Source organism: Quercus robur, chromosome 8, assembly GCF_932294415.1.
Source record: "Quercus robur chromosome 8, dhQueRobu3.1, whole genome shotgun sequence".
NCBI lineage: Eukaryota > Viridiplantae > Streptophyta > Magnoliopsida > Fagales > Fagaceae > Quercus > Quercus robur.
The window spans coordinates 12,340,965-12,357,354 of NC_065541.1; the positions used below are offsets into that span (position 1 = coordinate 12,340,965).

The following is a 16,390-nucleotide window of genomic DNA, read 5'->3' on the forward strand; positions in this document are numbered from 1 at the left end:
GAAAAATACAGCATTTTTACGCAGAAACTCCTCAACGCATTGAATTTTATGAATAAAATGCATGAGTATGAGATGAAATGTTTTTTCAAAAACACTTGTTTTGAACCCAGTTTTCCCAAAATTAAGATTTTCAATCAAGACCCTTATATTTTTCAAGCATTAAACATGGTTTGCAAAAAACTCAAGGAATTTTCAAACTTGGTTGGCCAAACCAAAATCACACACAATGGCATGTACAAAGTTTAGCAAAGAGAAACTTGTGTAGTGTGTGCAACTAGCAAGAGCTTGAGATACATGTGAGGTGATATGTGAATAGAAATCAAGCACAGTTTTTACAAAATTCATCACATGAATTTGAAAGTGACTATCACCTAAAGAGTTACATCATATAACTCCCACATTTCCTAGAAAACAAGCATGCAATTATGTAAATTTTTTTTAAAAATTTGCCTCATATTGTACACACCAATTTTATTTAGAATAGAATTCATTATAGCCCAATAATGTACACACCAATTTTAATTATTTAAGCTGAGGCTACACCTTATGTTCTTTTTGTACATGTGCTACACTTTTTTGAGCTCAAAATCTTACGATATGCACTAAGGTGTTTATGATTGGCTAGTAAACAGTGGAGAGATGGTTATTTATGCCTTTCTCTTAGGATTTTTTAGTCCTTACAATCAAAAGCATGTGACTTCAAGATCAAGATCATGTGATCAACAACTATAAACATCTTTCCCACACAACATGCACTACAAAACTTCAACTAGTAAAGTGAAATAAATAAGCTCATCCAAGCTAAACAAGGTACACAGACATGTTATATAAAGATAAATTGGCCAACCTTTATTTCAAATCCAAGAAAATAATGCAAAACACAATTTGCTTTCCTTTTTCTTTTTCCTCTTTTTTTTTTTTTTGAAAAGAAGAAACACAAACAGTCCTAGAATGAAATGTATGAATGTTATGCAATGCAAGTCCTAGAAACAAAAAGAAAACAAATAACAATGGTCACAAAGGGTAGAGCAATGAAGCACAAGGACCATGTCAGAAAGACTCAATTTGATTGAGCCTTTTGCATCCAAAACCTTTTAGATGCACCTCGATCATTGGAGTTCTTATTCACATGAGAATGATTACCAACTCCAGGATTGGAATAAAGGTTTAGAGCCTTTACCAATTCACCAATAAGTACCATAGGATCTTGTACTTGAGGCACAGGTACTTTTGGTTTGTTTGCTCGCTTAGCAGCTTGCAGTTTGTAACAGTTTGGACGAATGTGCCCAGACTTTCCACAAAAATGACAAACCCATGCAGGCTTATCATGTGTCTTGCTCTTAGGAGGGTTAGAAGCCTTAGGTTTAGACTTATGAAGATCAACCCTAATCTTCCTAGGAGGGGTAACTTCTACAGATTTAGCCTCACTCATAGAGGGTTTGACAACCTCACTCACATGGGGTTCCGAAGAAGAAGTAGGAACAAAATTTATGGAATGGGGTGCAGGCACAGAGATGCTTTCTACAAAACCTAAGCCAGTTTTGTCAGAGGGAGACTTTTGAACACTCAGCAAGTGATCAAGTTTGGAGCTTGCAGATCTATCGGTTTGTTCTCTAGCAACAGATAGTTCATTTTCCAAATTCTTAATTTTTTTTAAGCAAAAGCATGTTCTCAGACTTCACATTATTCAAAAGTTCAATAGCATCAAACAAATTCACAAGTAAATTTTTCTTATCAAGTTCAAGAGATGCAATTTTCTTCAAACCTAATTCAACACTCATAGTATCCTTTGCAGCAACTTTGCAAAGTTTATTGTTGGCTTCTTGAAGATCTGCATCCTTAGAGAGTTCCCCATCAGAAGGGTTCTCTTCAACAGTCACACTTTCATTTACTACAGCAGTAGCAGTGAAAGTAATGAAGTTTCCATCCTCGTCACAACCAGATTCATCATCAGAAACTTCATCATCACTAAGGGTTACAGCCATAGCCTTACCTTAGTCCTCAAGTATGTAGGATATTCAGATTTCATATGACCATACCCTTGACATCCAAAACATTGAGGACCCATAGAATTATTAGAAGATTGACCTACTTTTTCTCTAGGTTTTTCAGTGTTGTTAACCTTAGTGGGATAATTCTTCCTAAAGTTTCTAGGTTCAGCAGTGTTCGTACCTCTTACCCTTCTGTTGTTGTTTCTAAGGAAATTCCTAAAGTTCTTGGCAAGGTAAGCAATCTCTGTAGCAGAGAGCTCATCATCAAATCCACCAACATTAACATCATCAACTGACTTAAGAGCCATTGATTTAGATTTGCTAGTTTTGGGTAGGTCCAACTCATAAGACTGAAGAGATCCTACAAGTTCATCAACAGGGATGGAATCCACATCCTTGCTCTCAGTGATGGCAGTCACTTTGGGTCTAAAATCTTCAGTTAAAGATCTAAGAATCTTCCTAACAATTTTAGGATGATCATAGATTTCACTCAGATTATAAGCAGAATTAACAATATCATTAAGCTTAGCATAGAATTCATCAAAAGATTCATCATCAGACATTCTAATGCTTTCAAATCTAGTTGTTAATTGCTGTAACTTATTGATTTTAACTGCCTTCGTGCCTTCATGCATAGTCTGGAGGATATTCCAAGCAGTGTGAGCAATCTCAACTTTAGAGATTCTCTTAAATTCCTCCATAGAAACAGCATTAAAAATAGCATTCATAGCTTTGCTATTAAAAGTGGCTGCTTCTTTCTGAGAAGTTTGCCACTCACTCAAAGGAGTAGTGGACTTCTCCCATCCGTATTCAACGGAGTTCCAGACTCTCATTAATAGATTTCAGGAATGCTTTCATCCTTACTTTCCAATAAGCATAATTATTCCCATCAAAGTGAGGAGCAATAACCAGAGAGTGTCCGTGTTCCATGACAACGAGGGTTAAGGATCAGCTCAAAGATCTCAAAAGATCTACAACAGAAGAGCTACCCACTCTGATACCACTTGTACGTTTTTAGACCCCTTAAAACACAATTGGATTAACCTAGTTAATTAGCCAAGTGATTACTTAGTCCAAATTTCAGATCTAGGTTAACACAATCATATAATCATATCAATGTAAAATGCGGAATATAAAGAACACAAATATATGATGACCTAGGAAACCAAACTGATAAAAACCTGGAGAGGATTTAACCTAGCTATCCTCAAGGTAAACTTGAATCCACTATGAAAGAATCGAAGTTTTACAATAGCGACTTAGACCACTAACATCCTATTGCTACCCACCAGTAGAAAACTTACTAATACGACCACGTGACAGCTCCGAGACCATGGACTCCTTCTTTCTTGGATTCTCTAGCAAGTACAAGCACTCCTGCTTGTGTATCTTTAAGCTTTTATTGCAGCAACTGAATGATCATCAAGCTCTCAATGAAATCTCATTCTTGATAATCCTAAGCATGTGTGAAGGCAACCACCTCTCCGATCTCACAAGAGATTCACACACACAACAAATAGAGCAACCTAAAACGTGGCTAGATTTTTTCCTTTTATACTTAGGGCAAAACATAAAACCCTACACGTTATATGGGCTTAGGGTTGAGTTGGAAAAATCTGCAGAAAAACGTTCTGCCCGAATTTTGATCGGTCGAGTCTAATTCTCAATCGATCGAGCTAGGCAGAATCATACTATAACTTCTACAGCAACTTGTTTCCAACTTTACATAAAATATATACACTTTGAGCAAGTCTAAACAAGACTATAAAACCTGTTTTAATCATGATTTGTTAACAATACAAATTAGAGTTCTAATACATTAGTTCCTAAGTACTTAGAACCTAACAAAAGTTACTTTGTGGAATACCCCGCACGTTGCACGGGTTAAAGGCTAGTACTATATATAAAAGTAGAAGCCTTTCATGCAATTAAGGAGGTGTTGCCACGTTAGGAAAAATGCCCATCTAAAATTCAGCCACGTATAAGTTAAAAAGCGATAAATTATATTGTTTGGTAACGTTACATTTAAAAGCCTCTCATTATAAATATAAAAATTAACCGCATAAATTTATTTAAAAAAAAAAAAAAAAACAGAGGCTTGCTTGCTGTACGGATAAAAAGAAAGAGAACAGAGTGGTAAAAATACAGACGAAAGGCTTGAGAAAGATATAGTCACAAAGAGAGACAGAGTTCGTATGGCACCAAGAGAGAAATACGATGTACACGGAGATAGAAATAAAGAGGCGATGAGGCTTGAGACACGGAGAAAGAAACAGAGAGAGGCAGAATCAGACCACCGGAAAAAATCTATGGCCAATCAACATTGGTAAATTTTTTTAGATTTGGGTATGAAATGTTACTTTTAATTGAGTTTTCCTGTTGGCTAGGTTTAGATTTGATTTGTATTTTTTTTTTTGGGCTTTTAAAACACAGAATGATTGAGAGGGATACAGAGATAGTGTTCGTGAATGTTGCTGCCACCAACGTTAGTCTGGCTTCCTACCACCGCCAGTTCCGATAGACTTTTCTTCTATGGCAAGGCTATTGACGGTGGTAGGAACTGGTGCCGACACATTCTTTCCCCTTTTAATTGAGTTTTTTTGTTAGATAGGTTTAGATTTGATTCGTTTTTTATTTGGGTTTTAGGGTTTTCTATCAAAATGTTTGTAGATATTTGCTTTTGTTTTTTTTTGTTTTTTTTTACTGTCAATTTAGAGGTTTAAAAGAAAAATACCGTTAAATTGAAAGAGACCAAGAGAGAATCTGATAAACAGAGAGAGAGAGAATGAGTTGATTAGGCGTAGAGAGTTGGGAGACAGAAAAATCTGAGAAATCAGACAAAAACTTCATATACCCCATAGTTTCCGATCAAGAAAAAAGAGAACAGTTTCCAAGTTCCCTTCAAAAACTCTTCTTCTTCTTCAGATTTTTTGATAAACAATGCCTCCAACGGGTCCCTATTCTTTCTTTGACTTTTTGTTTTCCCACCAAATTTAAAGTTAAATTAGTTTTGCTATATGTTTTCCATTTATACAATTGTAGTTAGATTTTGGTTCTAGAAATTAGGGTTAAGGAAATCAGAATTGTGATATGTGACTATTTTTTATTACATATTTTCGGTAATGGGTTTGTTTGAATTTTTCTCTTTTGGATTTAAATCATTCAATTTCTTTCTTTGCAGTAATGAAGTGGAATCTTTCTACAATCTAGAGTCTCTAATTTAATCAAAGCAAAGGTACCAATTTCTTTTCCTAATATTCTCTTCGATTATGATTTGCTGTCAATTTAGGAATTTGGATTCATATCCCTTTTCCTCTCTACTTGTTAAAATCAGGGAAAACCTACATGAGTTTAATGGCCTCTTACCTGTTTTGTTTTTTGTTTTGTTTTGTTTGTTTGTTTGTTTGTTTTTGTTTTTTTTTTTTTTTTGTAAGAGGGTGTGAAATTGTGGGATTTTGAAATCTGATAGTATAACTTTCTTTATACTAAGTTTATTACTTTGTAGATTTTAGTTGATATTTTTAAAAAGACTTTTAGGACTTTATTTTGTTGTTTTTGATGTTGGGTTTTAATGGGTTTAGATTGTGAAATCTGAAGGTATAATAGTAAAAGGAATTGCAGCCAGTTCTAAAGTTTTATTTTTTTGTTTGTTTGTTTCAAATTTCAATTACGTTTGTTAGTGTACTTTGCTAATTGTGGATTACTTTTGATATTTAAATACCATGAAATTTCAATAAGTTGAGTAGAGAAGTAGAGAATCTGTCATGTAGCCGAAACCGGTACAGGTAAAGTTTTTTTTTTTTTTTTTTTTTTTATTCGTTTTTAAATTACGCCATAACTTTTTATTTATGTATTTGAGTTAGATTTGGATTTGGCTAAAGTAATTGGATTTAAGTCAAACCATCTTTGAAATGTAAGTGAGAGGGAGTTTATATGGTACTTTGTTGTAACTTTATTCAGCGTTATTTACAAATGCTGAGGTTATTAAGATCTTACATCCACATCACACCCTTTCTCCCTTCTATTCCTAAATTTGCAACCCCTTTGTTCCTTATATTCCTTATGATTCTTGAAGATTACCAACGTCTCCAATACTGTAACTATATAGTCAAAAGCCTCTCTAATCTGTGAGATTATAATATAATCTCAAGTATTTGTTCTGCTATGACCCAATTACAGAGACAATGTCATGAACACTTTGCTTATCTATGTAAGGTGGTCAGTTTTTCTTTGATTTTTTGGGTATTTTCTAATTATTTTTGAGAGATTGTTCTACATATGATTGTGTGGATTGGATTTCTATGTGGGTTATGTACTGTGTAAGTCTTTCTTTCTTGGGAAATTTCAGTTCCTTTTTTTTTTTCTTTAAAACTTCTTTCTGCGATTTATTAGTTTTGAATACAAGCAATGAGTTTTCCATTGTGGAACCGCCTTTTGTAATTAGGGTTTTTTAGTGTGGTGTTGTTGCCATGTTTGATATAGAGAGAAAATATTGTAGCCGCAAGTTGTACTCTGTATTCTTCCTTGATAATAGTGATATCCCTGCAACTCCGTGGACGTAGGCAAATTGCCGAACCACGTAAATACTGTCTTGTGCGTGTGATTGTTTTTCTTTGGCGTGTGTTTTCTCTATTTTTTTTATTACCCACAGGTTGAGATTTTGATTAAATTCCCTACAGTTAATTCCTTTATTTCTAGATTCCTTCATGTCATACTTTCTAGAATTAGCTAATGACATTTGATCCAGTACAAAATAAATGTTAAATTGTATGAATAACCATAGTAAGGAAGTCTATATTGCATGAGGTAAATGTTCTTTCCGACGACTACCTTATTAGCTGCAAATTACTATAGCTATTACATTGTTAAGTTAAACCAAAATTTCTTTGGCTAAAATTGTTAAATTACCTAAAGATTATAATATATGCCAGTTATAAATGGCCATTATTGTTTGCTGCTGCATTCATTAATTTTGTTAATGCTTAAATGATCAAAGATTATAATATATAACAAATTATTGAAGGCGGCTTTAACTTTCACTCATATATGTTTGAGGTCTGTTACCATTCTACAACACTCCCTTATTTGTATTTTTGGAATTAATCCTTCCCCAAGTCAATTTTTGGATTAATTACTTATCATAAAACTTTGTCATTTAGCATTTGATATCAATACTGTGCTTGCAACATGGTTTTTTTTTTTTTTTGGGTTTGGTTTATTTAAAAGATATGTAACTAAAATCCTTCTTAAATATTCAGTGATTTGTCATTCACAATACAATGTCCAAATAAATTGAAAGCTAATATCAAGAATCAGGTTAGGGGGGAACGAATATTTATTACTTTGTTGCTACTTGCTGTTTCTTTTAGTTTTCAAAATCTGTGGTGAATGTGAGAGCATGTTTATTTCAGGTGGGGATTTCATTTGGTGTAGCAATTGCTGCTGCAATAAAGGTGGTAAAAGAAGGCTCAATGATAGAAAACTCATTGTTGTAAGTCTTATTCCCTCCTTCAAATTAATATGGAATCTCTATTGCATGTTTTTGTATTATGATAGTTAGCTTAAGTTATTTTAATCAAGAATCACTTCAAAATCAGTTTAAATATAAGATAACTTCTTTTTATATTCCTACTGATGGTAACATAGATTTTCAAAACATTTTTGATCTACTCTTGGAAATTTCTAAAACTGAAAAGTTAAACCTAGATAGGATGGTGAAGAAAGTGTTCATGTTTAGCAATATGGGATTCCAGTAGAAAGGGGATAAGATATTTTTGAAGATCATGTTTTGGATTGCTAAATGTGGTTTCATCTCTGGAGGATTTAGTTAAGTCAGTTCCAAAGCCAGAGGAGTTGATGGAGCTAGAAATTTTTGGAGAAGATTACCATGATCTAATTGTATTTGATTGATGACTGTAAAGTCTTCATTATTAGAAAACAGACATCAAAGATTTATTGCTGTCAGTAGCATGCTTATTGTGATATTATTTGTGAACTTGCTTAGGAGTTAGGAGTGAAGCTATATGTTTTTCATTTTGAATCTAAAGAAATTGTTGAGTCTGATTTTGAAACTCTTCCACCTTTCTTCTGATTTGGCAGCTACAGGATCCTCTAGCTTACGATTACTTAGGTGCAAAAAGATTTTGAAGTGCTGTGGAAGGAACATTTTCTTTGGTTATTGCTTTTTTGTTGTAGAAACATTTATGATATTACCTTTTGATATGGTTTTCTGGGGTAAATATAAGGAAAATGTCTGATGATTCAAAAAAAATTCTTTTTATAAATTTGTATTTACCTAAGTTAGACCATATTTGCTTTAATATGGTCTAACTTTGCTAATTGTAGATTACTTCTGATATTTAAATACCATGAAATTTCAATAAGTTGAGGAGACAAGTAGAGAATCTGTCATGTAGCCGAAATTGCTACAGGTATTTTTTTTTTATTTGTTTTTAAATTACGCCATAACTTTATTTTTATGTTTAGTCATTTGGTTGGATATGTTTGGATTTATGTATTTGAGTTAGATCTGGATTTGGCTATAGTAATTGGATTTAAGTCAAACCATCTTTGAAATGTAAGTGAGAGGGAGTGTATATGGTACTTTGCTGTAACTTTGTTCAATGTTATTTACTAATGCTAAGGTTATTAAGATCTTACATCAAGTGAGTTTATCAACGAATGAAACTTAATAGTTAGGTTTAACTAAGAGGACATGCTAGCTATTAGTGAAGAAAAACTAAGTTGCATAATTTGGTAGTTTTTTCATCTCTGTGAACAATCATTAACTTTGTAGAATTCAATTGAGTAGTTTTAATTACTGTATTTCAGAAATCTAAATTCTAATTTGTGATTTCTTTTATTGTTTATTTATTTATTTTTGGTAATGAGCATTTTTTAAATTTGTGTCTTTGGTTTTTTGTTAAATTCCTGATTCAAAATCTTGGTTTATCTATTTATGTTTGACTTTTGTTGGAGCCTTTGGACTCGGTGGAATTATAAGGCTGTGGACATAGGTTGTTTTAAATTGGCATAGACCTATTAATGTTCCTTAAGTTTTTATTTTTTTGATACCTCATCAGTTCTTTCTTTGTTTTAGAGTTAACTTTCTGTTTGTGTAATTAATATTTCAATCTACATAGAGAGCAAAGAGTAGAGAGGCAATGAGACGTGAGAGAATCAGAAGCATTACCAACAAAGGATGCAATTTCAACATGATTGGTAGACCCAATGCTCCTGGCTAATCTTCTTTGCGAGATAACATTTACTGTCTACAACAATCTGTCACTAACACAAATTTTAAACTTTTAATTCTCCTTCACCTTTCTTATATGGGGCACACTATTAATTGTTTCTTCAAACTTATCTTATTTTAAAATGTTATTTTATTTCATATTTTTAGCGCATATTGGCATGACCAACATGAAGATTTATTGAGTTTTTCTGATGCCTCTTAGAAGTGTTAAATATCCACTCTTAATATCAGTGCTTCTCCACCAAAAGTCTACACATATGCATATCCTCATAAATTCCTTAATGTATACCTGTACCAACTTGCCCAAGTTTAAAATCCACAGAAATATAGAAGACAAAACAGGGGTATGTTAAAGTTGTTGGTGATGGATAATGTCTATATTCTCATGTATTTTTTTTTAAAGTTCCTTTGACACTTAAATGTGAAGAGAAAAGAATTGAAGAGCAGCAATTGTCATTGAAAATTCCACTTGACAAAAGACAATTAATCCTAACCATGAAGAATAGATGATCATTGTACAAATTCATATTATCGTTTCTTAAAAGTATGAATTTGGATGGTTGTAGGTAATATGTTGAATATTATAATCCACCTTTAATATTCTTATGTATTGAAAATTATCATAAATAGAGGGGTCTATAGTAACTTTGGTACTTGGTCTTACTACAATATGATGGTGGGCATGATATTCTATTTTTGTTTCATACTTCCAGTTGTGCTATATTGATCCTAAAGTTTCTAATGAGGAGGAGATGGAACTGCTAAAGAGATCAGATAGCGCACAATTATAAAGTAACTAGTAAGTTTCCCGTGCGATGCACGAATAATGTTATAATGTTTTATGTAAATTTGTTTTTGGAAAATATTATACATATATTATAGCATATTTATTATAAAACTTTGCTAGTAATGAGTTCATCATAAAAAGTAACAATTATAAATTGCTCACATATATCTATTATAATTATTTTGTTCAAGTAATGAGCAATAATGAAAACAACTTGGAGTAATATTGTATAATAAAAGTTGATAAAAGCATATTAATTCATTCTATATTATTGATTTTTATTATGTGATGTAATAAAAAGCTTCATTACGAATTTTTTTCTTCTTCAATGCTTCGTTATTGCGGTATGGTGACGCTTGTTGTCATCATCAGTTTCTTCATCTTCATCATTTGAAATTTAGTCCGTCCATATTTGTTCAATTTTTGAGCTTTCATCATTTTTTCTTTTTTTTGCATCATTTGTGTTAATTACTAATGAATTGGCACCGAGAGATTCTTGATTAGATCTTACAAAGTTTGGACTTTGTCGCTAAGATTTTTCATAGGTATCATTTATATTAAATTTCAATGATGTGATAGTTTTTTTATAAATTTTTTATTTTTGTTAATTTTGGAATAGTGCAGCAAAAAGAATTAATATAGCATGTTGAATTGTGTTTTTTTTTTTCTTCCATACCTTTTTATCATTTGAAGGAGCATCAAAAATCTTAACAACTATGTAATTTTCAAAACCATCTTTTAGATTGAATTCATTCAAATGAAGTAGAGAAATCCATTTTTTCCTTTTTTTTTTTTTTTTCAAATCACGTGGGATTCCTTCTCCAATATCAATAATTTTACAATAATATAAATAAGTTGTATCTTAGTTTATTTTTCAGCAAGATCCCGATCTTGTAGATTTATTTAGGATTTTCTTGGCATCTCGATCAAATATCACAAACTTTGTTTTGTTAGTTGCATTAAAAACTTCAATTTGAATCTTGTATTTGAAGTAGTTAGCAATTGTATATATATAGTAGTTATAGTGAGATAAATATATTATAAATATTTGGAGAGTATGTAGTTAATATGAGTGCCTCTAACTTTGGGATAGAAAGTATTTTTTTTTATTTTTTTATTTACATTTTGCACACCAAAATGATCCTGCTTGTAATTTGACATTCTTTTCACAAAGTACGCACAAAATGTAATACCAACCCATTGTTGTATCAATGTTACTTATTATTGCAATACCCTAGCAGTTCACATCTTGCAATGAACTTTGAAATTAATATGTATTATTTTTTTAATGTAAATAATATGATGTATTATTATTTTTTTACATAAATAATGAGTATAATTCGAAATAATTAACAAACCTGTTTCATAGGATCTCATTCAATGCATTTTATCTTTACTATTGTCTTCATATTATTTAAAGATAAATCCTCCTATAAAAATTGTTTTGCATGTATTTTTGGTATTTTTTGTATAGGATTATGTTTTTGACCATTCCTATCATCGAATTTTTTTAAAGAAAATATTAAGTTAATGGCATGTTGGGAGATAGTATATGCTATTTATTAGACTTTTTTGTTATTAAAAATTTTAGAAATATGCACTTAATTATTTCAGCAACCTGAGGGATCTCAAGATTTATATATATTTTTGTTGCACTGGTCGATGACAGAGAATTTGTCTGCATAAATTGCATAGAATATTATTAATAGACAAAAGCATATTGAATTGAAATTGGGGAAAAATGAAGAGATATTTCATGAGAATGAGATTTTCTAGAAGTATCATCTATACGTGGGGGAGGAAGAAGAGATTTTGTAAGAAGGTAAGAGTTTTTGCTTTGATTCACACGTGGGAATGGTCAAACTTGGGTCATAATATGTAAAGTAAGAACTAGGCCTGAGTTTTTCATAAGGTTTGGTCTACTTTTAAAAGGTAATCCATTTTATAGTGAATAACTTTTGGTCTAATTGGTCTAATTGTCAAGAACAGTTCATATCAATATAATAGTAAAAATAAGTTACTATGATCTACTGGGTAACAGTATAAAAAACTTAATAAAAAGAGGTAAAAAATGCTAAATTTATATAATAGTAAAAATAAGTTACTATGATTTATTGGGTAACAGTAAAAAAACCTTAATGAAAAAAGGTAAAAAATATTAAATGCAATAAGTTACTATGATTTATTGGTTAACAGTAAAAAAAAACTTAATAAAAAGAGGTAAAAAATGCTAAATTTATATAACAGTAAAAATAAGTTACTATAATTTATTGGGTAACAGTAAAAAAAAATTAATGAAAAAGGGTAAAAAAGATTAAATGCAATATTAGAGTGCCACGTGGCAGGACTTCATGCACTCTCACATGATGTTTTTGCTTTTATATATATATTGATTTATTCTTCTTTAGTGCATCTTTTAGGTACTATTTATCTATTTCATTATGTTACTTACCTCATTCAATGCATTTTTCTATTGTAATGTATGACAAACAATATTCCAGAGTTATTATATGAAGACCAAAAGAAAATTACAGTTGTATGGTTTTTTGTAATTTTGTTTAGCAAGTCAATATAGTTAAGTTTTGTTATAAGTGATCTGCAAGTTATTGTATGGTATTTTTTGTTTTATTTTATCAAGTTAGGTACTTTAAACTTTTGTTTTAGTGGTCGACAATTGCAAACAATGTGTTTTGTTATTGTAGCTTTACTGTTGCTGGTGTGTGAATTATCAAAACAATGAGTGTGGTTGCTATTAAGTTGGCAAGTTTTGCACGTAATTCATTTAGTAGACATGTTTGGTTGGAGGACATGTCCTATTCTTTGAGTTTCACACTATAGAATACATTCAAAGATGTTAATCAAAATTTTCTGAGAGTTTAACTACAAAGATGCTCTAATCATGTAATTCTTTTCTATAGAATAGGTACAATACTTTTAATAGAGAATGCATGGAGTCCATAAATAAAGGGTAAAACTATTTGATTTTTGGTTTCTTTTAGGATTATAAAGGTTATTTTGAGCTATGAATCTAAATTTTTATGATGTTAGGAAGAATGGTATTTGTTTTTCCTCGCTATAAGTTTATTTTTTTTCCCCTTATTTAAATTGTGTTAATATATGTAACTATGACGAAGTATGATTTACTTTTGATGATGTTATATAAAAAAGAAAAGTACTTTTGATGATGCTATAAATGATGTGCATGAAATATATACAATAAAGTACTCACATATCTACATATTTAGCCTTACTTTTATGTTATTTTGTGACTGATTATATAATATCTTTGTGTTGCAGGTAACAAGGGTTTTACTTGCAAAGTGGGGCTAGGCCAATTGAATCAAGCCAACTTACATCCAGCCAGGCATGAATTCAAGAGAAGACCAACCCAATTAAATTTAAGTCCAATTGGAGCAAGGAATCAAAGGAAATTTGCACCAAATCCAAGTCCAATTCGGATTAGGATTCCAGCCTGCACATCAGTTAGTATTTTCGGCATAACTTTCGGGTCAGATATCCAATCGAGATGATTTAAGTTGGGCTGGAAAGTTAACTTAAAGGGCTACAACTTTGTAGTTTACCAAAAGTCCGAATTCTGCCGTTAAATGGGCCAAAATCGTCGGTTAACTGAAGCCTAAAAATCTGGGATTTTCTCCAAACGGGAATTCAACTTGTAATAGGATTCCTTTACCTATTTAAAGGCTCTTTAGGGCAAAATTCAGGGAGGCTAGTGCTAGGGCTGAGGGCTGAATGTATAGAGAGCTGCGGCTACCTCTTCCATGACAGTTAGTTTTATTTTATTTGTCTAGTTTAATGTTTAGTATTTTATTTTTGTGTTTTCTTTCAATTACCATGAGTAGCTAAATTTATAATTAGGGTTGAGGATGAAACCTTGTTAAGGATTATCAGTAATATTTATGTGATTTGATTTTCCCCACAATAGTTGTTTTTTAATGATTTAAATTGTTCTTGCTTCATATCAATTGACTAAGATGGGATTCTAGATATGAGTTCAATCATATTTTTCTCATGATTTAGGATTTATCTTAATTAATTGAATGCTTGGTTTATTAATTCTTGATTATAAAATTGGATATTACTTGTGATTTGTCTGTCAATGGATACAATTTATGATTTTATTTTTAGAATTGGATATATCTTGTGATTTATTTGGCTACTGATACAATTGATGATTTGATTTTATACTTTAGAAGCGAAGGAGAACATGCTTTTGATTTTTAAAATAAGGATTTTAATGAGAATATTTTCCATGATAGCAAGATTTTTTCCAGATTATCATGTAGTGAGTTGGGAAAAATTAATGATCATAAATATATGTTGATATGAATTAACAAGGTGGATTCCAAAACCTTAATTCATTTCCCTTGATTGTTTACATCTTTTTATTGTTTTATATCTTTTGCTTAGTTTAACTATTTGCTTAATTATATTATTTTCTTAGTTTATTTAATGCAAACAACCAATTTTTATTAAACTAGATTAGGATTAATTTGGTTAAGGTTTAATTAATTTTCCTGCATTCATACAAGTCCTTGTGGGTTCAACCTCGTTCTTGTCAAACTATACTTCGGTACGGTTCGTACACTTGTGAGTACTTTAAAATTTCACAACAATAAACAAACTACCAACACAATTATAAATTTTTTTAAATAAAATCTCGTGCATTTACACGGGTTACAAGCTAGCATATATAAAAGCAAAGACTTCATGTGAGAATGCATGAGATCCTGCCAAGTGGCACTCTAATTTTACATTTAGCATTTTTTTACCTCTTTCATTAAGTTTTTTTTTTTTTTTTTTTTTTTTTTTTTTTTTTTTTTTTTACTGTTACCCAAAAGTTCACATTAATTTATTTTATTGTTATCTCATTAATTGTCTAAGCTTACACCACACCTTTCACTATTTTTCATGTCTTTTAGCATACTCATTGTTTTAGTATTTAAAAAAAAAAAAAAAAAACAAAAACAAAAAAAAAAACAAAAAAGTAAGGACTAATAGTAATAACTAACGAGATAAGGCTCTAGAGAGAAATAGAGAGGCACAAAAATGTTGTGGATTGTTAAATAAAATACACTACTTCACTATATATTACCAAAATAAAAGACCTGAGACTAACAAACATTTGAAAGGGAGAGAAAGAGAAATCTGAGGGGTCACTACCTCTGTTATAGTGGCCTCCCCCCACCATCAAGACGCTGAAACCCCTACGAGTAATTTTTTTTTCTTTTTAAATTAATTTGGTTAGTTAGTTTTTGTTTTGGGTATATAAGTACAGAGAATATTTGGTGCATAATGTAAAGCCATATTCTATGGTTTAATTTTAAATCATTTGTAAGACACATGCATACACACATGCATACACACTTGTCCACACTATGTCTTAATATCGCATTATTGATGAGTGGAAGGCAGTCAGAGAGTTGGATATACTTTTATTTCATAGTATAAAATATGTGAACACAGCACAAATTAGTTGATTTTTATGGTCCCGTTATTCTTTTGCATTTATTTTTGGTTTCATGATTTAAAAAAAAAAAAAAAAATCTTACCTTAAGAAGGTTACAAATATGCAGTGAAGTTACTAAATTAATTTTTAATATCTTAAAATATATATGCTTTTTTAACTCTAATTTAGTTTATTTTTTCTTTATGATATATGTAGTTCTGTACAGCATTATCCAAATCCGTTTTATATAAAATATCACAAAATTATCCGTGCATCGCATGGATAACTTACTAGTTATATACAAAAGACAACTATATAAATGTCACAAAGGAATCACAATTTGTAAAACCCTATGCAAAGGACGAATTAAATAAGGAGCTAGAGAAAGTTGTTAGCAACTAACTACCATCCTCTCTATTAGGGATATGAGAATCTAAACAATGTAGAAATGAGGCCACCATGTCTACCTCCCAATCATTAAAGTCTCGAATAAATCTAACATCCCAATGCCTCCTCTTCCCAGTAACTTGCCTCACCAACATAGACTCCATTGAAGCCTCTTGATTTATGGAGTTATCATAGAAGAGAAGATAAACCACCTTCAAAGGCTGTTCATCTCACCAATAGTCATGCAATTGGATCTGGTTACCAAGGTTTACATCAAACTGAATATTTAGTAGAAACTTATCCCATATCATTTTAATACTCTTCCACAAACCACATCCAAGAGTACCTCAAATGCATTTTGTATTTCAACCACCTCACTCCTCTCTGAACTTCAAAATTTTCACACGCTTCCATAATTGTGTTGCCTCTACCCCAAGCCACTGAGGCCACTTCCCCAACAGAGCCTAATTAAAGGTTGTAAGCTTCTTAATCTCCAAACCTTC

General features: G+C 31.2%; 1 protein-coding gene and 1 long non-coding RNA gene across 4 annotated transcripts in view; one reads left to right on the forward strand and one right to left on the reverse strand.

The window, feature by feature from the left end:
• The window catches only part of LOC126694620 (probable disease resistance protein At4g27220), a 190,843-nt gene that overhangs the window by 66,001 nt on the left and 108,452 nt on the right, over window positions 1-16,390 (reverse strand). The window lies entirely within an intron of this gene.
• LOC126694633 (uncharacterized) lies at window positions 4,023-13,961 on the forward strand. Of its 3 annotated transcripts, none has more exons than XR_007645835.1 (6): window positions 4,023-4,337; window positions 5,173-5,226; window positions 7,250-7,482; window positions 8,091-9,212; window positions 9,960-10,045; window positions 13,331-13,961. It is a non-coding gene; the product is annotated as an uncharacterized LOC126694633 (long non-coding RNA). The 3 variants fall into 3 exon arrangements; XR_007645834.1 differs by having other exon boundaries at window positions 4,023-4,317; XR_007645836.1 differs by lacking the exon at window positions 4,023-4,337 and adding an exon at window positions 4,424-4,544.